The 23,613-nt window shown below is 44.8% G+C and overlaps 1 long non-coding RNA gene across 1 annotated transcript in view; it reads left to right on the forward strand.

Moving 5' to 3' along the window:
* Window positions 1–23,613, forward strand: part of LOC130704945 (uncharacterized) — a 276,914-nt gene that overhangs the window by 238,203 nt on the left and 15,098 nt on the right. The gene's annotated exons all lie outside the window — the stretch shown is intronic.

Consider the following 23,613-nt stretch of genomic DNA (forward strand, 5'->3'; position numbering starts at 1 on the left):
TTTATGATTTCCAGAAATGGTGCCGGGTAAGTCAAGTCAATTATCTCATTTAGTCATCAACAGAATCCAGGAGATGGGTTTTTTGGTCTCTAATTTACCGATGAGGCTGAAGTACAGAGATGTGAAGTGACTTAATTATAGTCACATAGTTAGTAGGTCAAAGAGCTATGGTTGCATCCAGGTCTTTCTACATTCAAACCTTTACGCTCTTGCTTCTTCTTACAAGGTTTTCTCCATGCCAAGCTGTGTGGCCCTAAAAAAATGCCACTGATCAATAACAAAACAGCTTTGGCATAATTATGCTGCCAGTAAGATCTATGGGATCTGACATCCCAACATCCCCAAACGCTGTTCCCTTCTTCCCGGGCTGGCGTGTGATCCGGCACTCCATGGTGCACGTCCTCTTTCCTGGAACACACTCTAAGTGCCTTGGGAGCCAGGACCATCTTGACTTCCTTCAGTTCTCTTCTGCTAAGTGGTGTCTCCAGGGGCTGATGAGCATCAGACTTTCATCTGTCTCTGATTGGTCAGTAGGGGGCTTTGAACGAAGGTCTTTGTCTAGTGTGTGGTCAGACCAGCTAGGAGACTTGGTGACTGTCGTACAGATGAGACTGGGATGGAGGAGGGCAGGGACTTTGTCTTCCACAGGAAGAAAGCGTCACCCCAAACCTGCTCTCTGGGCACTGCTGCAGACCCCTGCCCTGAGACGTGTGGTTCCCTGGATTTGAGGCCTGGAATCCTGTTCTATGTGTCTTTAGCTTTCAGTATCTGAAGCCGGAGCTAGATTCACACCCATCAGAGGCAGGATTCTGGGATGTGCTCTCAGTCATGGCTTCTCCCCTCATGGGGCCAGTCTTCATGGCATCCGGGACAATGACAATTTTCTGAGTCCAAAGTTCATTCCCTGCTCGCCTTGTGCTTTTTCATGCTCTGATTTTCCAGCCAGGTTAATATTAGTTTCTCTTGCTAGATGAAGTTTTTTCATGGAACCTCAGAATTCCACCCCAAAATGCAGCACAGGAACCCCGGTGACTCTTTGTCTGGAGATGGCCTCGAACAGAACCATAGGTCCCAGGCACAAAACCCTAGGCCAGTCTTCCCATTCTATAGGGATGTTATAAGCATCTGGAGCCCTGATTCATTCTTGGAAGGAGATTCAGATCAGCTTGCTTTCAGTAAATAGAATTTAGACCAAGTTGCTTCTCTATAATTGTTTGCTAACTGTATTACTCACCACCTGTGGGCAAAATACAAAAATCCCGCAGTTGTACCAAAGGAAACTTGATAATCTGAGTTCTTGGGCAAACCCAATGCATGTGGCAGATGGAAACCCTGGGAAAATGGAAGCCCCCACAAAGGGTACTTGGGGGAGGAGGGGTAGGAAAATCTCTGATACTTTCCAGCTTGGATGTCCTAGAATTCTGTCATTACACTTTGTGTGTGTGTGTGTGTGTATATATATATATATATATATATATATATATATATATATATATATATATAATATCTGGTACACGTGTACTGCCATCCATTCTGATTGAGCCAGTGTTTGTTCTGTTTGGTGGGATATTCTGAATATCCCCTCAGTCTCTGGCCTTTATGGTTAACTGTACTGATAACACCTCTGAATAAATCACTCAAGAGACATCATCTTCCAGGAAGTATGTGAATTGACTTGAAGATTCCATTCGAGTGTTTTCTGAAGTACTTCCATCATAGAGTTAATGACAGTATAAGGCCCCCCTTGCAGCTAGTGTTCATTCTCTCTAGTGTTACGCCGATCTGGGTAGGGTCACTAGAATCCCCCAGTTCATGGACCATTTCAAGTTCCCCAGACATTGTGAATCCTCCTCTTAATGGCATCTTTCACCTGTATCCTGTAACACTTATGCTTCTCAGAATGTTCTTCTCTCCATGAGGGCAAGGACCCCCTCCTCCGTATCCCACAAAGCCAGGCTCATCATCGGTGACCCACAGTTACTAGGGGATTGACTTATTTCAGAGGAATAGTTATGCTTCTCAGAATGTTCTTCTCTCCATGAGGGCAGGGCCCCCCTCCTCCGTATCCCACAAAGCCAGGCTCATCATCGGTGACCCACGGTTACTAGGGGATTGACTTTTTTCAAAGGAATAGATTTAAAAAAAAAAAACTTGAGGGAAGCATTTGTTTGGGATGTTTATTTTCAGAATTACATTATAAATCTAGGTGATATGGTGTCTCGGCAGCCTGTCCTGTTCTATTTTTTAATTTTTAAGTTCACCCCCTGCTACGTGAAGCGTCACTGAAGAGAGAGACTCTCCTGCTCTTACCAGTCAGACACTTGGTTCTGCACAAGTCACACCTCTGTTGCTGGCATTGCCCTCTGTGATGTCTGTTATTCTCTATTCCCCTGACTTCTGATCTTGAAGTTCACTCTCTCGTTGTTGGCCGTGCCCTTTCCCTGAGGCTTTATGCTTAGCACCGACTTTGTGGCCATGGCCTTGAACCCTCCATAAACCATGGTCTCTCTCTTCTCTCCAGCCAGGATGCTTCAGTCTGCTTAAGGAAGACACTTCTCCCAGCTCAGTCCAGTTCCTGCATCGTTTATCTCTTTTTCCTTCCCAGACCTGCCATGTGGGTAGCCCTCCCACTGGACTAACATAGCCCTCTGCGCCTGACCTGAATATTAAGAACACATTTTGGAAATATTCCTGGTGGAAATCTCTTCGAGTAAGGGTCAAAGGAGATTTGACGCAGAAGAGAGGTCTATGGCAATTTCCATTAAGAACCTTGGAATCAAACACCAGTTCCAAGGTTGTGTATGTGTTGGATTTGTCCTAAATAGCACTTGGGACCTCTCTGATGAACCATCACTTTCTTGGAAAGGCAGCCATTTACAATGGCTTCTTGTGCTGCCTTTGACTCACACTGTAATCGAAGAGAAATCACACAGAGCTGTGTTCTGTCAATGGTCAGGCAAAGGGATATCTGGAGAGACAAAATGATAGGTGAGAACGTTAGCATCATCATTTGGAGACTCTTGGTGTTGATAACTTAGAATGGTGAAAGTGGACAAAGCTTTTTTCTTATAGTAGGCAAGAATGTACTTAAAACCCCAAAACCTCCTTATTGAAATATAATACACATAAAGTACATTTAAGTGTATAACTCTCTATATTTCTACAAACTGAACATACCTAATCAGTACTCAGGTCAAGATAAAAAGTGGTCCCAGCTCCCCAGAAAACTCTCTTCATTGGCCCTTCCAGTCACTACTAACCCTCATCCCCAGGGCAACCACTATTCTGATTTCTAACAGCAGAGATTACTTTTGCCTGTGTTACTGCTTTATCTTAATAGATAAAGATATGGTACATGTACCATATGGCTCATGTATCTATGGTTCTATGACATGTACCATGTGTTGTAGAACCATAGATACATATTCTTGTATCTATCTTCTTTCGCTCAACATTATGTATATGGGATCCATCCATGTTGTTAAGAGTAATTGTAAATGACTCCATTTTTTAAAAAATAATTCACAATATTTTTTCTTTTTTTCTTTTTAAAATAACAGCTTTATTGATACATAATTCACATATCATAAAATTCCCCCATTTTAAAGTGTACAATTCAGAAATTTTTTTTTTCCCTAGGATTGTACTGCATTTTTTTTTCAGTTATACATTTTCAAATTCTTTTCCCATTTAGGTCATTATGTAATACTGAGCAGAGTTCCCTGTGCTATACAGTAGGTCCTTGTTGGTTATCCATTTTCAGTAAGTGACTCCATTTTTAAACCACTTGAACAGTGGGATTTTTAAAACTATGAGAGAAAAATTATGTAATTTTTATCGTTTATTGACACCCAGTGGATAACGTTCTTTAATGCATATAAGCACTTTAATATCTGAAAGCTACTGTTCTCTTGGTTGCACAAACCTTATTGTTAGGAAACATTAGGAGAAACACTTGAGTGTTCTCAATTGTTGTATGTTGGTTAAAGTAGCAGGGATCAGCCATAACACACAAACACAAACCCCATTCCTCCTGGATGTGGTCTTATGCAATGTAGTCGTTTTACACTCAGGAGTGAGAGGAGGTGGGCAGGGCTCCCTGTCTTGATCTCCATAAATCTCCACTTGGATGGAAACAATCAAACCACCTGCTCAGTGCTTTCACTTATATGACCTCATTCATTCCTCACAGTCGCCCCATGGGAAAGCTCTTGGCCATCCCATTGGACGAGGGAACTGAGGCTCTGAGAGGTGAAATGCCTTGTCCAGATTGCACAAAAAGTACTAGGATTTAACTCTTCCCACTTCCTCATTTTGTCTCCCTGTAGATAATACCTCTGAGCGCCCCATGTAACAGAGAGCTGATAAAACCCAGGGACTCTGAATAGGAAGCTTGAGTTTTCCGTAGAGTGATCAACTGTTAAAACCCAGAGAAGGGGTAGGCGTCTGAGCCCAAGCCCAGGGAAAGCCAGCTGCTGTCACGCTGGGAGGCCTCACAATTTCCACCTTTGAGCCACCCAGCGTTCTTGAGCTGGTCAAATCCTCCCCTCTACAGGACTGGTCACTTCCACCTCTCTGGCAGGGGTACAAGTGGTCAGAGGGACAGGCAAATTGGCCAGAGGAGAGACAGAAGGCTTGGTGACCTGGCCTGGGTGGTGAGAAGTGCAACAAGGCAGCAGCCGGGCCAAATTTTATGACAATTGGGAACCAGACAAGGGCAGAGTGAAAGTGTTAGTTCTTTGTTCATTCTCATGAGGGGCTATTAGGGAAGAGAATGTGGTTGGCTATACAAACCCCGAGACCTAATGCTTTTCTTTGTAATAATTCTCCAATCATGTCTCCTGATCTTGAATTGCAACTCGGTCTTTCTGGCCTTGACTGCTGGAACAGCCTTCCAGTAGGTGGCTTCCGCTTTGGACCTCCTTTGTCCAGCTGACCTTGTCGCCCTGGTGAAAGGCAGACTTCCCTGCTCTCCTCCATGACACCTTGTGGCCATTCCTTCAGCCCGTGTCTTTAGTTTGGCATGCGGTGGCCTCCAGAATCACCTCTGTAAACTTCCCATTTGCTGAAACCACCCCTATGTTCCTATCATGCTGAACTACACTCCATTTCTCCAAAGTTCTGTGCCCGTTCACACTTCGACACTGTTTGCAGTAGGTAGGTTCTGCCCATGACTCCCATCTACCTACTCCTTCGTGGGATAATGCATTTCCGCTTCTAAGATTCAGCTTGGTCGCCCTTATTCCAGGAGGCGGTTCCCGATTCCCATTAGAGTTGGCCCCTCTCTTCCTCCCTGTGATACCCATGCTTCCTAATGTCTAGTTCCTGGGCACTGTGTCACTCTGCCCCTCCATTAGTTTCTCCTTCTAGATTATCTGCTCCCATCAGGGTTATGAGCCACTGCTCAGTAAATGTTTTTTGACCTAAATGGCATAAAGACCCATGGTGCCAGCTTGAGGCAGGCAGAGGACATGCCAGGGGAAAGAACTCAGGCCAACTGAACAACTGTACCCCAGAGACTCTTCTGGGCAGAGGCCATGAATCCTGGAGGTCTCCCCACGTCAGGCCTCAAAGCTTGCCGTTTGGGGCACATGTGAGCCCTGCACTCTATTAGGAGAAATTTCTCTATCCCTGGGGTTAATGGATCCATTCCCTGTAAATGGAGCCTGGTGTCCAATACACATGGGGGGGAGAAAGACAGCAAGGGGAGGGAGGAAAGGAGTTGCCATTGGAGTTGGTTAAACAGCCGACAGCTGCACTGACTTAATTGGGTTTTATTCTATTTGATCTTGGATAAAGAGGATTTTTGAGAGTCCATTTTCTCTTAAGTGTTCCTGCTAAAAAAAAAAAAAAACAAACCCATCCTAATGTCTGCTCAGTTCCCAGATCCTTGCTAGCTAAGCTCGCTACACATGGGGGCAGTAGTACACCACCAACCTGCTCAGAAGCACCCACTGGAGCTGGTTTATGAATCTGGAGCATTCACCGGGAATTTTAACGCTAGTTAAAAATTTTTCCATTTCGTGTTCATCAGCAAGAAATATCACTTAAGACAAAGTTGGAAATAAATTAAGCAGGGAACCACATAAAGAGGTTTATATTTGCTTTTCTGCCATAGTCTGTGAATTTTTATACTTTGAATGTTTTCAGACTGGATCCCAAACCCCCAGTTTGCATCCAGTTGGGCCCTAAGGCTATTCTCATCAACTTGATGATGTTCCCAGGACTTCCAGATCAAGATGGAAAATCTCTCCGTGTCAGCTAATGGCTTTTGAATGCTTAGAATGTGCCCGGCCCTGTCCCATGGATGGTCCCATGTGTTATTTCAGGAAGTTCACATCATTAGCCTTCTATACCGGAAGGGGAATCAGGCTCAGAGGGATGAAGTGCATTGGTCAAGGTCACACAGCTGAAAGACGTAAAAGAACTTTAGTGCCCGTTCTATGAAGGCTGGGAAGGATGCTTATCTTGTTCACTAATGTATTCCTAACACTCAGGGCAGTGCCAGGCCACATGATTGACACTTAATAAATATTTGTCAAGTGAGTCAATGGCTGAAGAGTTTGTTGACTCTGAGCACAGTTCTCTTCGGACTGTGCTGTGCTTAAGAAAGGGGTCAGCGGTCCTGCAAGCATCTCTAGTGGATGCTCTCGCTGTGGCAGCCCTTGGACTTGGGAAGAAAGCCCCTCCCTCTAGGAATTTCTGCAGACCCACATTCCAGAATCAGGAGGCTGGGGAGAGAGATCAATGCATCCTAAAGAGCCATTTCTTGCTGAACAAATTCCCTGTGAGGCGAAAAGAAAGAAAACAGCACAGTATGGATTTGGAGCATCAGATTTCATCCTAAGTAAATTGTGTGGAACTGGGTGATAAGGAGCCGTTTGCTACAGAGAGGAGAGGGTTTTGATTCCAACCATCCAAACTACGGAAATATTCAGGGATGGGCAGGAAGAGGCTATACCCCAAGGGCACATTCCTGTGTGGGGCAGAGGCTCAGAATGGGGGAGTCACTGAAACTTGAATGATCTGCTTGGAACCGGGGTCCACCAGTGGCCCCTGGTTCACACACTCTGTTCCGTCCTACCTGCCTCTCTGTCCTGTGCTGGGATAAGACACCTCGGTGGTGGAGGATGGAGAGCTTGGGCAGCCAAGAGAGTGGCAGGGATCTGAGGGGCTGAGAAGCTTGCTGAGCTCTACTTTGAAGAGTGATCCAGGATCACTGAGAGCCCCGGAGATTATGGGAATATCTCAGAAAGGGGAGATGGTGTGAACCAGTGTCCGTGACTGGTAGACCTTTGTGCTCTTAAAAAAGTTTGTAAATTCAACATGCTCTTTTGTGGTGCCCATTTACTGAGAGGCACTTACTACAGGCCAACTTACTACAACTTTTAATAGGAATGGGCCAGTGTGCTTGTCTTGAGGGAGCTGGGCAGACTCACTCCACAGGCAGGCTTGGGAAGGATAGGACCCCATAGAGGAGACCCCATGGAAGTAGATATGTGAGCTGGCCCAGAATATAGAAGAAAGGGAATGAATCCTTGGTCCTATCAGCAGGAGGACAGAGGGCTCAGCTACCCAGCCCCAGTTGGAGAAGGGGCTGTGCAGGGCTCCTTGATTCCCTGATGGGCAGGTACTGTGACTCCGGTCTCAAGGTGGTCTCACAGGTGTCTGGTGGTCTGTTATCAGTCATTAGGTGACGCTGGAGCCTTTAAAGCAGCAGGTATCTGGGCCTCTTGGTGGATGGAGCCAGGCTGGTTTCCGGCCAGCTTCTTTTGTTTGCCCCCCAAAACGGATGCTTATTCAAGCTTCTTGTAAAGTGGGTGTGGGTAGGTTGGTAAGATCTATGGGAACCAGCCCCGGTCCTGGACCAGAGATGGAGGAGATGACTACTCCCTCCATCTTTCTGGTCCTTTCTATTGCTATAGGTTTCCTATTGCAAAGACTCAGTCTTTGATCTCCAGAACCTTTGCTCTTGATTCTAAGTTTTGTTAATTCCACCGTGATAGTTAATCTTTTGCGACTGGGCCACGGAGTGCTCAGATATCTGGTCAAACAAATATTCTGGGTTTGTCTGCGAGGGTGTTTTTGGATGAGATTAGCATTTGAATTGGTGGCCCAAGGAAAGCAGATGGCCCTCCCTGATGTGGGCGGGCTTCATCCAATCTGTTGAAGGCCTGGATAGAACAGAAAGGGCGACTCGACTCTCCTGCCAGTGAGAGGGACTGTCTCCTGCCTGACTGCTGAGCTGAGACATTGGTCTTTTCCTGCCTTTGGACTTGAACTGAACCATTGGCTTCTCTAGGATCTCGAGTTGGCCAGCTTTTGGAGTGGAACTTATACCATCACCTCTCCTGGCTCTCAGGCCTCTGGACTCAGACTGAGTCAAGTCTGCTTGGGTCTCCAGCTGGCTGACTGCAGATCTTGGGATTTCTCAGCTTCCATAATTGTGTGGGCCATTCCCTTCAATTCTTTATAATAAACCTCTTTATGTGTATATCCTGTTGGTTCCGTTTCTCTGGAGAACCTTGACTAATGCATCTACTTTGGAAATGCTTTGTGAGTCTGTGTTTTCTTTCCCATCCTCACAACCATGTCCACTGAACTCATGTGAGCCAAATTGCTTTGACTGGAGTGGGGTGAAGAACTCAGTACTCTACTTGCTGTCCTTCCTGCCAGCCCTTTCTCCCTTGCTAAAGATTCTTTGACTTCATGAAATACGGTTTGAAACTACTGGCCTACAATGTCAAGACCAACTTTTATCCTGATATTCAAGTCAAGCAGGATCTGGCCCCTGGGGACTCTCTAGCACATTGTCTGCCATGCATACCCTGTGTCGGGTAGACAAATCTCTAAACACGCCATACTCTGCTCTTTCGCACATGCTGCTTCCTCTACCAAGAAGGCCCTCTTGTACCCACACTATGCTGCATCCAGCAAGCTCTTTCCCATCCTTCGAGATGAGCTCAAATGTCACCTTGTTTGTGAAATCCATTCTGACTGCGGGCAGAGCTCGTCACCCTCTCCTCTGGTTCCCATGCCAGTGATCCCATTGGAGTGTCATCACCAGTGTGCTTTGCCTCCCACCTGCCTCCCTCTACTGCAAGTTCCTGGAAAGCCAGAGCTATTTCTCTGGTGCTCTGAAGAGTTCTCGAACACTTAGTAAGCGCAGGTTCCAATCTGCCGAATGAATGAACAATGACTCCACTGTCTGTGTCTGACTATAACTAGATTTTCAAAATATTCGTCAGTGAGACAACCGCAGATCCTTTAATCCTAAAGGTTTATCCAGATTCTTTGACCTAATTCTTTAATACCGCATCATCAGATAATTCCTTGTGAGCGGACCACGGTAATGTCAGCAAATACCGTGCTGAATTTCACCTCCACCACGGCGTGGGGAGCTTGGAGTCCTTTCATGAATGCACAGAGAAAGAGAGAGATCTGAAGATTAGCATTCTTATAATGAGCAGGAGAGAAACAGTCATCAAAATTGCTCAAGTGCTATCAGTAGAGCATCTCTAAGCAGAGACGTTCTGCTTAAATGGCAGTGAGAGATGGCAGGTTTCACAGGTTGGTCATGGGGCAGTTTGTTAATTTCACAGTTTATAAAAGATTAACGGTAAAGGAAATAAGTTACAGCTACAGTTACCTAATTGCAGGAAATGCTTTGTCTACAACACAACCCAGAAGAAAATAGTAAGTAGGATAGAACACTTTGTTTGGAAATAGGGCTTGACTTTATTTACATCTGACTTCAGAAACAATGGGGATTCCTAGCCAGGGAGACTTTGCCCCAAGTCTGGAGTGTGGGTCAGAAGACCAATGATTCCCTATTTTAATGGGAATCCAGGTTGGGAGACCCTGCTCTTGAGATCTCTGTGAATGAGGAGGATACAAGTTGACTTCAGTTCTCTGAAATCTGAGAGATGCCTTGGATCACCTCTGCAGGTGGTTTCTGAGTCCTGAGGTCATGGTTCTCAGGAAGGGTCTAGAGTCGAAGGTCTGAGGTCTGACCTGAAAGAGTTCTGAGTGCCATTTTCTAACAAATATTGAAATGCTTACTCAGTGAGGTATGTTTACTTCCCTTTCTGCCTCTTTATATTCTCTGCCCTCTCACATTCTATGCCCAGGAAGCTCATAAAAGACCAGTCATGGCCAGTAGGCCCCATCTCTAGAATTCTCTCAGAACACCCTTGAACTTGACCACTTAGACCTGCCTTTACCTATTAATCTATCACTTGTGTAACCTTTTAGGCAAGCTGCTTATTCTTTCTGTGCCTCAGTTTTCTTAAGCATAAACTTGGGGTAAGGGTCAGCCTTTCAGGGTCTGCCCTGAGGATAACATGAGACTATGGATGTCAAGTTTTTGCAACTGTGCCCGGCATTAGGTACAGGTTGTTTCTACAATTTACTGCACAGGGCCTGGAACGTAGTAAGTGCTCAACAAACATTGGATCAGTGACTGAATGGCTGAATGAATGATTTGGGTTCAGGGTTCATGTCAGTAAGGGAAGGGAAGCCTAGTTCTTACCGGTGACAGACAGAAGCCATTCTGATGCCATTGACTGTGAATCAACCCCAAAGCAGTAGATTGCTCTCAGCTGGGAGCAAGGCAGGCGCTGCCTCTGTGTCCTGGTGGAGCCTGCTGATGACTGGGCAGGTCTGTCTGCCCTGGAGACCACCAGGGAAGGAGGGGAGGCTAGTGGCTCAGAGAGGCATGAAATCCCATTTCACACCTTGACTGGGACTGAATCCCAAGACAATACCAAGCCCTGTACATTCCCTTTAGAATTGATTAATGCTTCCCTGAATGAGGCAGAGAATCCTAGCCTTTCCTCATATTAGGGGCTGAATTGTGTCCCTTCAAAATTCATATGTGGAAGCCCTAACACCCAGTACCTCAGAGAGGGACTATATTAGGGGATAGGACTTTTTTTTTTTTTATTTTTATTTATTTATTTATTTATGGCTGTGTTGGGTCTTCGTTTCTGTGCGAGGGCTTTCTCTAGTTTCGGCTAGTGGGGGCCACTCTTCATCGCGGTGCGCAGGCCTCTCATTATCGTGGCCTCTCTTGATGCGGAGCACAGGCTCCAGACGCACAGGCTCAGTAATTGTGGCTCACGGGCCTAGTTGCTCCATGGCATGTGGGATCTTCCCAGACCAGGGCTCGAACCCGTGTCCCCTGCATTGGCAGGCAGATTCTCAACCACTGCGCCACCAGGGAAGCCCGGGGGATAGGACTTTTAAAAGTGATTAATTAAAATGAGTCTGTTAGGATGGGCCCTTAATCTAATCTGACTGGTGTCCATATAAGAAGAGGACATTTGGATGTAAAAAGGGACACAGGGGCGCAGGTACACAGAGGAAAGACCATGTAAAGACACAGAGAGAAGACAGCCATCTGCCAGCCAATGGACCTGGCTCCCCATTCCCTGCTGGGGGGCCCCCACTCTGCACATCTGGAGAGTGTATCACACACCTTTAGTGTCCCAATTCACACACTCTTGTCCCCCATTCATTTTTAGCCACAGCTGTAGTGGAAAGTTCCTGAGTGGGCTTCCAGCTGCTCACCCCAAGTGCCCACAATGGCCTTTCATTTCTACCCCTAGTGTTTCTACACCCCCGATGCTGGTGGGAGCTCACTCATCAAGCGTATATGCTCAGCATGGGCGTGAGGCAACACTCAACCAAGGGTTTAGGAGCCAATAGATATACATGCTTCCATCTTGACCTTGGGTGGACCATTCTGGGAGGTGTTCTGTATACTCCTCTGTAGGTCCCAGGTGGGACTGAGCCCCAGGTGCACATGGCAGTGACCTCAATAATACACCCGTGGGTGGGTTTTTCCTCCTTCCCTCACCATCCCCGGCCCTTTGCTGCTCCCTGAGATTCTCTCACAAGTAAGCTCCCCACACCCCAGCCTCTGTTTTGGGAGGAGCCTAAGCTAAGACAAGCAGTGACAAAATGCTCCACTCTGGCCTCACGTCTCAGCTGTGTCTCAAGTTCAACTTTGCCTTGTTCTTTGGCAGTTATTGAGCACTTTAATAAAGCTGACTGTTTGCTCCCGATTCTCATCTCCTTGAGTCTCTTTCCCCTATGTTAGACTCTGGTGTAGACGAGGTGGAGTCTTGCACTCCTAGTAATCTCTATAAGATAGTAGGACTCGGAAGATTCATAGTGATCACAAAGGATAGCACCCCGTAAAGAATTCTGACTCAGTTATATTTATTTCAGTCAAAGGATTTATGTTATACGTTATATGTGGTCCCAAAAGGTGTGTTGCATGGCATTGAAACACCACACTGGACTTGAAATACCAAGTTTTAACACGTTAATATACAAAAAAGATTTCATTTCACTTAGGCTTATGGAAGATGGAGTTGTGATGTCATATTGTGCAGCTACAGAGCCTGCCAGTCTAGGTCTTTAGGATCCATATGGTGAATGTGGGTGTTCATTCCTTTATTATTTTTAAAAAATGTATTTACTTATTTATCTTATTTATTTTTGGCTGTGTTGGGTCTTTGTTGCTGCGTGCAGGCTTTCTCTTGTTGTGGCGAGTGGGGGTTACTCTTCATTGCGGTGCGTGGGCTTCTCATTGCAGTGGCTTCTTTTGTTGTGGAGCACAGGCTCTAGGCATGCAGGCTTCAGTAGTTGTGGCACGCGGACTCAGTAGTTGTGGCTCGCGGGCTCTAGAGCGCAGGCTCAGTGGTTATGGTGCTCGGGCTTAGTTGCTCCGTGGCATGTGGGATCTTCGCGGACCAGGGCTCGAACCCGAATCCCCTGCGTTGGCAGGCGGATTCTTAACCATTGTGCCACCAGGGAAGTACCGTTCCTTTATTTTTAAAAATCCTCTTTTGTAATTAATTACAGTGAGAAATGAACTTTTACCCTGTTATTGTCTATCATGTGCCTCTTGACAATTAGCATGGTTGCACTTCCTGGCTTACTTTAGTTATCAGTTGTGAAACTTGAAGAAAGACTGCACCATCTTTAAATATTAATTCAAGTGCATTTCCCTGCGGCACTAAACCTTCTGACATCTGGACTCTTTCTGCTTGGGAGACAGTTTTTGGATTTTCAATTCAAATGAAGCTTAGCTCATATATATACAATCTTCCCTTTTTATGCTGGAAACGAATCCCTGTTCTCATATTAGCCCATTTCCTGCCAAGGAAAAGAGAGGCTGCCAAATCTTTAGGAGATAGAGATTCCAGACCAGCACAATAGCTCTTTGGTATTCCTTTCCAAATCATGCCTCCTGAGATTTCACTGAAGGTGAACTAACAAGTTTTAGGAACTCATCATCACAGGAAGGGCTTTTCGAGAGTTAGCCCTTAGTACTGTGCATGGTACCTGACAGAGGCTCAATAAGTCTCTCTTTGAATATTAAGGGAATTATACTCCGTAATCACCAGGTCAGGCATCTTTGAGTGAATCTCTGAGAAGTGCTGATGTGTGTGTGGCTTGAGAGCTTGCTTGGTGCTGGTTGACGGGATTCCCCCCACCACTGTGCCTCCTGGGGGCACCCTGAACATCTCCAATGTTCTTCTGTGATCAGAGCCAAGGGACTCCCAATGTGCCCAGGGAAGAGCTACGCATTTCCTAGGAGACCTGACAGTTCATGCACACACGGTTTGCTCAGCAGGGAAATGCATCCCCTCAACAAGAATCCCAACACCTCTCAGAGCAGGAGATGCTACCCTTCAGCAAGGCCCCTCCACAGGGTTGCAAGAAGCCCAGCTCTCTTGTCCTCATTGGCAATTGCTGTTTCTTGCCCATTGGGACCTCCTGAAATATGTCTCCTGGACACAGTTCAGGTTTGGTTTGGTTCACCCTTTTTGATTCATTTCATGCACAGCTTGAGCCAAATGTGGTTGGTAATTTTTCTGTATTCCCTCAAGCCATGTCCCCAGCCAGCACCTGTAGTAATTGCTTGATCTGGAGGCAGGAGTCTACACTCTGGCCTGTTTCTTTCCACCAGTTCGTTATAAACACCTTAGTCAACAGTCAGTCCATTTACTGGGAAAAGTAAACCCTTGCAGGCACGCCATGTGCCCCCCTTGCCCTAGCTTTCAGTTTATACCTGAGATTCTATTTCCAGCTTACCTGCCTGCGGATCCCTCAGTTTCTCCCACAATCCCTTCTCCCACAAGGATTAATTTGCTCATTCGTTTGTTCATCAGACATTTATGGGTCACTGAGCTTTGTGAAGCCTGAGATGAATCAGACAAATGCCATGCCCTTGAGAAGTTCAGAGTCCAGGGAATAAGAAAGACACAAATACTGAAAATCAGTGTGATGGACCTATAAAAGTGGGAAGGCCAAGGGTCATGGAGCAAACAAGGAGCTCTGAACAAGGGTGCTGGAAAGATCCTCTTGAGGAAGTGGGATTTTTAAGGGCAGAGAGTGAGCCGGAGTTAACTATCTGGAATGGTAAGGTTGGGGAGAGTTACTAGAACATTTCAAGCTTGTGAGATGTAGCTTGGGGAGATGATGACAGTTAAGGTCTGGACTCCATAGCAGGGGAACAATTATCTGGTCTCTGGTTTGGAGGCTGGGTTGGAGGGGCTGAGACTGGATGTGGGTAGGCAGGTCTCCTGATGGTGAAAGCATGAACGAAGCACAGGCTGTGAGCAGAGCAGGGGAAGGGAGCGTGGAGAGAAGGTGTTGATTGAGAGGGCTTATTAGACAGTTGGGTCCCTGGGGGCGTGGAGATCAGGTGGCTGGGGATTGGGGGTGGTGGTGAAGACAATGGCTGACTCTTCAGTGTCTCTGAATTCCTATCAGCGTCTGGACTTCAGAAGTCTCCCAGATAGCCACAAGGACTGCCACATCCAGTTCTTCCACAGACTCCCTCGAGGACCGTTCTCCTCATCCCTGTCTTAAGCCCCTCTCAAAAGCAAGCCCACATCCTCCTTGGGCCAGTCTCAGGACTTCTCCCGACATCCACCAATGATGGTGTGTCCCTTCTCTTAGACTCTGGAGCTCGCTTTCTGTACAAATATTGATCTTTGGCAGGGTTGATATTGCTTTTTATATTAACAGTGAACTTGGTCACCAAAAAATAATTAGCATAAGAAGACTGAATATTATTAGGGGCCTCATTAATTTCACCAAGTTTATTTAAATCACAGCAGGATGTCAAATCAATGATGATGACTAATTAAGAAAAACACATCTGATTATGTTAAAGCACATGGAGGGCGTGGCACAAAGGCTGCAGTGGGGAGGAAGGTGGGCAGTTTCTGGTAAGCAGAGGTGGTACCTCCTCTCTTAAATGGAGGGGACCAAAGGTGAGGACTTCACAGTCTGATGTGCTAGTTAGGTGGCCTTGCTGAGTTAGGGAAAGGGTTGACTACAGCCAATTTGGAGTTTGAAGTGATAATTCCAGAATAACCAGTGGCCTGAGACCCCCACCTCATCATGAGACGTCCCCCTACCCTCTCTGAGACCGGATTAGGGGACTGTGGACTAGGGTGAAAAATAAGGAATCAGACCCAGCTGGTTTTGAATTCTGGTCCCTACACTTATATCTATGCAACTATGGGCAATTCACATAAGTAGAGAACATAAAATTTACCTTCTAGGATGCTGTGAATTTTATTTTTATTTTTTAAAAATTTTATTTATATATTTGTTTTGGTTGCGTTGGGTCTTTGTTGCTGCACACAGGCTTTCTCTAGTTGCGGCGAGCGGGGGCTACTCTTCGTTGCGGTGCGCAGGCTTCTCATTGCAGTGGCTTCTCTTGTCATGGAGCACGGGCTCTAGGCACGCGGGCTTCAGTAGTTGTGGCTTGCGGGCTCTAGAGCGCAGGCTCAGTAGTTGTGGCTCACGGGCTTAGTTGCTCCGTGGCATGTGGGATCTTCCCAGACCAGGGCTCGAACCCTTGTCCCCTGCATTGGCAGGCGGATTCTTAACCACTGTGCCACCAGGGAAGGCCTAGGATGCTGTGAATTTTAAATGAGGTGCCTTGGTTGCCTGAGGTAGAGAGGTACTCAGGAACTGTCCTCTCCTCCTGTCCCTCTTTATTACATCCCTCTCCTGGAGAGGGACCAAGTGGCCCTTTGCTGGGTTTGCTCAGCAGAGGCATGGCCATGTCCCCCCTTCAGAGGCACTCCAAGTCTTCCCCTCATGTTTTTCTGCATGTAGAAGCTGCAGTGAGGAGCCCTGGGAATCGATAATTACCTATTAGAGGTGATTTTATTTCTTCAACTTCCGCCCCGCTCCCTGCTCAGAAATAGCTGCAAGCTTTGGGAGTTCCTGTCATCAGGATGTTTAGGCAGAGCCCACCAGCTTCAAACAGAACAATCTGTTTTGAGCAATGGCAGAGGAAAGAGTGGGGAGCTTGGTCTACAAAGGGGCGTCCTTTCTTCTGCTCTCCGCCAGGGAGAGAGCCGGCTGGGCAGCTGAGAGCTGCGTTAGCAATCCGCCTGAGGAGGAAAAGCTAGCGTGGCTTTTGGGTCCAGCTTGTGTGTTTTGTTTGTTTTGTTTTAAGGGAAATTGTTCTTTTGGATATTTGAACTGATTCCTTGAAAAGCCATGTGCAAAACCGAGAAACCCTTAGGGGCTCATTTTGAAGCAAATTAGAGGGCTTTCCCCTAGGTGTCAGGAACTTGCATCGCCTTTGTAAATTGAGAGCACTCCCACTTTAAAGATGTGTAAACTGAGACTCAGGAGGTTATTACCCAGGACTAGTAAGCGGCAGAGGCAGGCAAGACCCAGAGGGAACACTGATGGGGTTTGGGGCTGCTGACGTGTGCTTCTATTATAGCCCCTCATTGCTCTATTTCCATGTCGGTCTCCCCCTGCCGGGAGGGTGCGCTAAAAATTAGGTGTGTGTCCTGCTCATTTCCAGGATGCTGACACCTAAGTGCACGCTTGGCACATGTGAGGGGCCCAGCCACTGTTTGTTGACTGAGTGAGGGGGTGATGGCCATAGGAATCCAAGATCCAGATGTGTGTTCTGAATGAGAGCCCAGAGCCCTGCAGCACAGGAAGGAAATCAAAGGCCAGCATGGCCCCCACTGGGGGGAGTGGGCGCAGGGGGCACATGTCCTGGCTGAGTGCCTGTGCCTGGCAGCCCCGCACGGGACTCTGATTATGCAGTCTCGTCCGCCCTCAGAGCAGGCATGTGGCGAGGGCAAGGTTATTCCTGTGATAAACGAGAGGAAACTGAGACTCGGACAGGTTTACCAGCTCGCTGAGGGTGACCCGGGGAGAAAAAGAGCAAGCCACGTTGTCCTCTCCAAATCCCATGCTTTGCCAACTCTGCTTCAGAAATGGAACAGAATGATAAGAAAGGAACTGGTGGACAACGGAGGCAGTTTGGGGACCTCAGAGGAAAGCGGATGGGTCTCAGCACAGAACAGGGCACTGCGGGCAACACGGGAAATGGAGCTTTGAAGGCCGCTCTGCCAGGATTGGGGGCCTCAGATTGCTGGTGTGTTCTTCCTGGGTAAGTTTCACCAGGCTTGGGAACTCGGAGAGAGTGGAGCCTGACACACGGTCACCAGTCTGCTCAGGCGGACGGAGAGGGAGGAGACAGGAGACCAAGTACCATGGAGCTCCTCTGCTTTGTGTCAACTCCAGTGGACAGCTTGGTGGCAGACGTTTCTTTTCTTCTATATTCTGTTTCCTTTACCAGAGGCACCTCTAGATGCTAGCTTATGGTCAGAGTGGAGAAAGATACCTCCCAACAAAGGTTCTCTCGGCTCAGACGTCAGCTCCATCTCCTGCTCCCATGTCCCAATGGATCTTTCCTCCAGCATCACTGCAGGAACCCCTCATCCCGATTTTATTAACCCAAACACCTTAACGGTACATCAGGTTGACCAAAAGGATCACTTCTTCCAAGGGAAGAAGCATTAAGGAATTCTTTCCCAGACCCTTTGAGTACGGAGACCTGGGATGGTCACTTCAAGGAAGACTCAGGTCAGTTTTCTGGATGCCCTTCTCAATCAATTTGAAAGATAAAGGTGGCACAGAAGGTCACACATCTGTCAATTCCCCCCAAAGGGCTGAAGCCATTCCTTGTCCTGATGCACTGATCCGCAGAGCTTGTCTGCTCTTCCAGTTGTGGAGACCCTTGCCACCAACACAGCTAAGTGGTGGGTGAAGTTCTGGTTCATAGGAAGGGGTAGCAAAGAACAGCTCCAGGGGCTTTAAATCTCCTATCACCAGCTTTGCTCTGACTTTGTTCTCGCTTGTCCTTCAGAATCTGCAAAGAGCCCAGCTAATGAGCAGCAAATCTGTCCTCACACAACGCAGCTCAAGTTTCCTTCTGTCTTTGGCAATTTCACCTGCTGTGCTCCCTTCACTGGGCCCCAGGTAGAAACTGGAGCAAGTGGGGAAAAGTTTAATTGGGCCCCAAATGTGATTAACCAAGACGGGCTCGCATATGCTCTGCTGGTGTTTAGCATGCCACAAATTCTAACATTACCCAATGGGTCCTAAAAGCCATTCTGCTTTTAATGTTCCTTGCCTAGTTTACTCAAGTAGGAATTTAAATCAAAAGGTAACATCTATATTGGGGATAACTTTATAGTTTATCTTAATGTAACGGCTAATAAATGTCATGTTTTAAAGGAGCTTTTTAAAAACAATAGTTTTAACAATGTTATATACTTTTTAAGGGAATCTGGTAAGCAATTGACTGAATCTGGTACACTGTAATTTTAGGCACTATGACAACAGAGCTACAAGAATAGGGAGAGACAGTCTCAAAGGTACTGAACCAGAGCCAACACAGATATTGGGATGTCCACAGAAATAAAAATGAAGCATCCTGCATCCCCCCAACTCAGGTCCAAATAGGACTTCTTGGCAACAGGATTTCTTTACTGGCCTCCTTTAAATTGGAAAGACGTAAATATTAATGCAGGCTCAGGGGACCTTCTTGGAATCAACATTTCTAGTGCTAGCATTTGAGAAAAAACCCCTTCACTGACTCCATCTTGGTCATATGAGATCACAGGAGATTCTAGCAGGGAGGTTTAGGGCATGTGAAGGGAATCGGTAGCCCTCGTCTTGCCCTGGCCACGCCTCTGACATGTTCTGCACCTTTAGGTGGATCCCTTAACCTCACAGGCTTCCTGCTCTACATCTGTGAGATGAGGGATTTGGGCACAGTGGTCTCTGTTATGATGTTTGGTTCTGTGCTTGTATGGCTCTATCCCACATTCCCAATGTTTTGAATAAGAAGGACTGTGGGGCTTCTCCAAAGCCAGTATCTATTTTCAGAAGGGAACAAAACACTCACCAAAAAGCATGTGTCATCCGGCTAATTCTACACAACATCCTGGGCAAAGCAGACATGTTCTGGCATCTCTGCTAAATGTCATCTCAAAAGAGGTGAGTTTCTGATGAGCTCACAAATGCATCTTTTCTGTCTGTCTGTTCTAGAAAAACGTGCTGGCTTTTTATTCATTTATTTTTAATAGGCCAAGTCATATAAGCTGGTTAGACCACCCCAAAACAGCACCAGGATATGTGGAGCATGAGGGCATTGACAAATTTCTAGGAACTTTATACAATTTCTGAAATATTTCTATTAATAATATTTACCCATACAAATATAACCTAGGGAAGACTAAGCGCTTCTTAGTTGACAATGCTTTTCATGCCATTGAGCATATTAAATAAACCTAATTACTCTTTAAAATTTTTCACTTTACAAGGGGAAAGAACAAATTCTTTGAGATTTTCCAGGGGACCTCTGGGAAATATCAAACTCAGTTTGAGAGCAAGAAGATTTCATTTAGGACTTGATTTGGGGGAAGGCAAAGTTGTCAAAAATGTCAAAAGGTTTGAACACTTGACTAAATAGAATCATAGGTCACTGGGAAACAATGCCTAGCTACGTTTTTAGCCAAAATAACAATAAAAGGTTTCCAAAGTAACTGAAGGAGATAACATGGTTATTAAAAACAAAACAAAACAAAACACCTTAGCTCTTTTAAAAGTGAGAAGACTGAGTTCTCTCACATAATCAAGGACATGATAAAGTCAACATAAAGCACAGGAAATGATTCTGATGAGACACAGAATCTTTGTTTCCTAGGCAGATTGCTTAAAAGGTAAAGAAAAAACTCTTACAGTCTCTTATTAGATACAGACCAATAATCCAAGAAAACTTTGCTATTTTAACAGAGAAAACCAAACCCTAGTTTTGCATCAGTATTGATACTAAAGCTCCTTTAAAAAAAAAACCACATAAATAAATCCACCCAATTTTAGCTTACTTTGACCTTATGATATAAGATTTCTTTTTCAAGATTTTCCACAGACCTACTCTTTGGTTGCAAGTTACCAAAACGACTCTGGAAACTGTTTTAAGGCAGATATTATAAAACATAATTATTATTAAAAAGTACATTCTTAAAACTTTTATTCCACACGTGAGCTTAAAACACTTGGTCACTCAGAAGACAGTGCTGTTTTATTAATTATTTATATTTATTAATATAGTCTAAATATATTATATAGTTATATATTATAAATATTTATTTATATTAATATTATAGCTACTCTTATTTACCAAAGATTTACCCAAATTTTGTGGACTTGAAAAGCATTTGGGTTAGTTTCTCTATTTCTGAGAGTTTTAGGAATATTTAATTTATGGGAGCACTTCTTTATCTCTAATCCAATATGAATGGTGTCCTTAGAAAAAGGGGAGATATGGACACAGAGATAGACACACAGAGAGAAGATGATGTAAAAGACGCAAGAGCGAAGACAGCCATGTGGCTGGAGTGATGTAGCCACAAGCTAAGGTGTGCGAAGGAACGTTGGCAAACAGCAGCAGCCAGAAGAGGCAAGGCAGGATTCTCCCCTAGAGCCATCCGAGGGAGTATGGCCCTACCAATCCCTTAGTTTTGAACTTCCAGCCTCCAAAACCTTGAGACAATACAGTTCTGTTGCTTGAAGCCACCTGGTTTGTGGTACTTCGGTACAGCAGACCTAGGAGACGAATACAGATGCCAAGCCAGGGAGGAGAGAAGTGTGAATGAGTGGACAGAGGAGCGAGCGGAGCAGGCTGAGAAGGAGTCATGGAGGCAATGGCGGGAAAACCAGGGGTGATCAACTCAGAGAATCCAAGAGAAGGAAGTGTGGTCAGAAACGATGGAGAGAAATTTCTGCTGAGGGTCTCAGAAGGTAGGCAGGGAGATCTGGAATTTGGCAATTAAGATGTCACTGTGAACTTGTGGAAGAGCAGTTCTGGGAGAAGATGTGGAACCAGGATTGCCTGAGAAGGATGCTTGGGCCACCTTTCTTTCCCATGAGCTATACCAGCCATTCACCACCTGACTCCCATGGAGCTAAAACATACATTATATCAGTGTAGTTTGCCTGTGAGGACCAAACTGATTTATGCCTTGTTTCTGGGTCTTCTTCTTTGATTAAGGATATGAAAATAAAACATTTCTTACAAAGAAAAAAAGGTGTTTGATAGCAGCTTGGGGAATGGAACTGTTTATTAAGAAGAAGAAAAATGCAAAATAGAGGATAAATACAATGAAATTACTCTTAACGAAGCACAGCTCTCCAATAAACATACGAAAAAATGCTCAACTTGTAATAAAAGGAATGCAAAGTAGTGATATGCTCTTTTTCTTTCAGTGATTTGGCAAAGATTTAAATATATATGTATATGGTAATACCCTGTGATGATAAGGCTGGATGTGACGGGGCATTTCAACACAAATGTGGGAGTAGAACCTTTTGGGATGATATTTTCATGGGATATTTAAGAACCTTAAAAATATGTATAGTTGCTGATCCAGAAATCCATTTATAGATTTTTGTTTTAAGGAAATAATTAAAGCTATATGCAAAGCCTTTATTATAGGAATATACATTTCAGTGTTATTTATATTACCCCCAAAATGAAAACAAATGAATATTCAATAATACAGAACTGGTTAAATAAGTTATAGTTATATGACTAGACAATATAAAGTCATTAAATAATAATTTAGGAAACATTTATAGACAATGAAGATATTCAGAATGTATTAATTGGGAATAAAAAGATATCAAAACAATATTTACAGAAGGAACCAATAAATAGTTTTAAGTACCTGAAACAAAACTATACAAAATAATTACAGTAGTTAATATGGGGTAATGGGGTAATGGGTGATTTAAAATTTTTGCTCACTTTTCTTCTTTGATTTTTCTTTCTTTTTCCTAAAATGAGCATGCATTGATTATATGTTTGAGATGAATAAGTATTCTAAATAAGAATTGAGTCTGTTCAAGACTGAGAGAAGTATTTGATTCACTGACATTTTATCAAAGGATAAGCAGTGAAGGGCTGTCTTTCTTACCCATTTTATTGATGAAGAAATTCTGGCCCATCGAGGCAAGATACTTGCCAACATGTGGATTCTGTTGTTTTTTTTTTTTTAAGTTTTTTTGATGTGGACCATTTTCAAAGTCTTTATTGAATTTGTTACAATATTGCTTCTATTTTATGTTTTGGTTTTTTGGCCAGGAGGCATGTGGGATCTTAGCTCCCCGACCAAGGATCGAACCCACACCCCCTGCGTTGGAAGGTGAAGTCTTAACCACTGGACCTCCAGGGAAGTCCCAACATGTGGATTCTTTTCATTCACTTTTCCCATCATGTGAGTGTAGGACCACTCACCTGGGGAGATCTGAAGATGACCACTTAAAGGGTTACATGAGGTAGTGGGATAGAAGCATGAATCAAGTGTGAATCAAGTTCCTGATTCACACTCTACTTTCCCCACCACAACATCTTCAACCATTCTGTCTTGATTTATTTCGTACATTTAGGATTTCCATTTTGAAAGGAGATTTTTCTACTTCTCTGCTCATTTCATCATTTTGGTTCAAACTCATTTCTCAATGCTTTTGAAGAATTTTCCTTCCTGGACACATTGAACATCATAGACTACAGATGCTAAACACTTCTTTTTGTAACCAAAGTTGTCCTCACCATTCAGGTGTAGTGATGAGTCAAAGCCCTTCAATCCAGCCAGCTGTCCCACCCCAAAACAATGGAGTCACGAGATGAACCCCTAAAACATTGGGCAAAGGAGGAAATTTAAAAGTCCCTTACCAAAGGCAGTTAATTACTTTACTGATAATAATAAGATCAATAACAGTTGGAGAAAAACTGATGTAAATTTCAAGGATGAGGCAATAGTTGAAAGTACTGGATCAGCTACACCAAAAATTCACCAAAAATGGATTGTTCAACCACGCTCTTTAGGAAGGAAAGCTCAAAAGTAGGAAACAAACAAATGATAGAGTAGTTACATAGATCTTCAGTTTGGTTAATCTGTGGTTAGGTTTGCCACATAATATATAGGCACTTGATTCATTGCCAACCAGCCACTTTATCTTCTGCAAATGATTTGTTGATTATAATTCTACTAATATCATCTTTCCTTTAGATCACTGTAATCAAACGCAGGAAAAGCTTTGAATTATGTGTTCTTTCAGCAGCTATTAAAAAAGCCCACCTTACTCCTTTTATGCCTAGAGGTAGGACTTTGTAAGCTTTGCTGTGGTTTGGATCAAATTAAAGACAGATTTTTGCCCCATAAAATAGGACAAAACACTCTATTTTTGTGGGTT

Source organism: Balaenoptera acutorostrata, chromosome 15 (genome assembly GCF_949987535.1).
Source record: "Balaenoptera acutorostrata chromosome 15, mBalAcu1.1, whole genome shotgun sequence".
Classification (NCBI taxonomy): Eukaryota; Metazoa; Chordata; class Mammalia; order Artiodactyla; family Balaenopteridae; genus Balaenoptera; species Balaenoptera acutorostrata.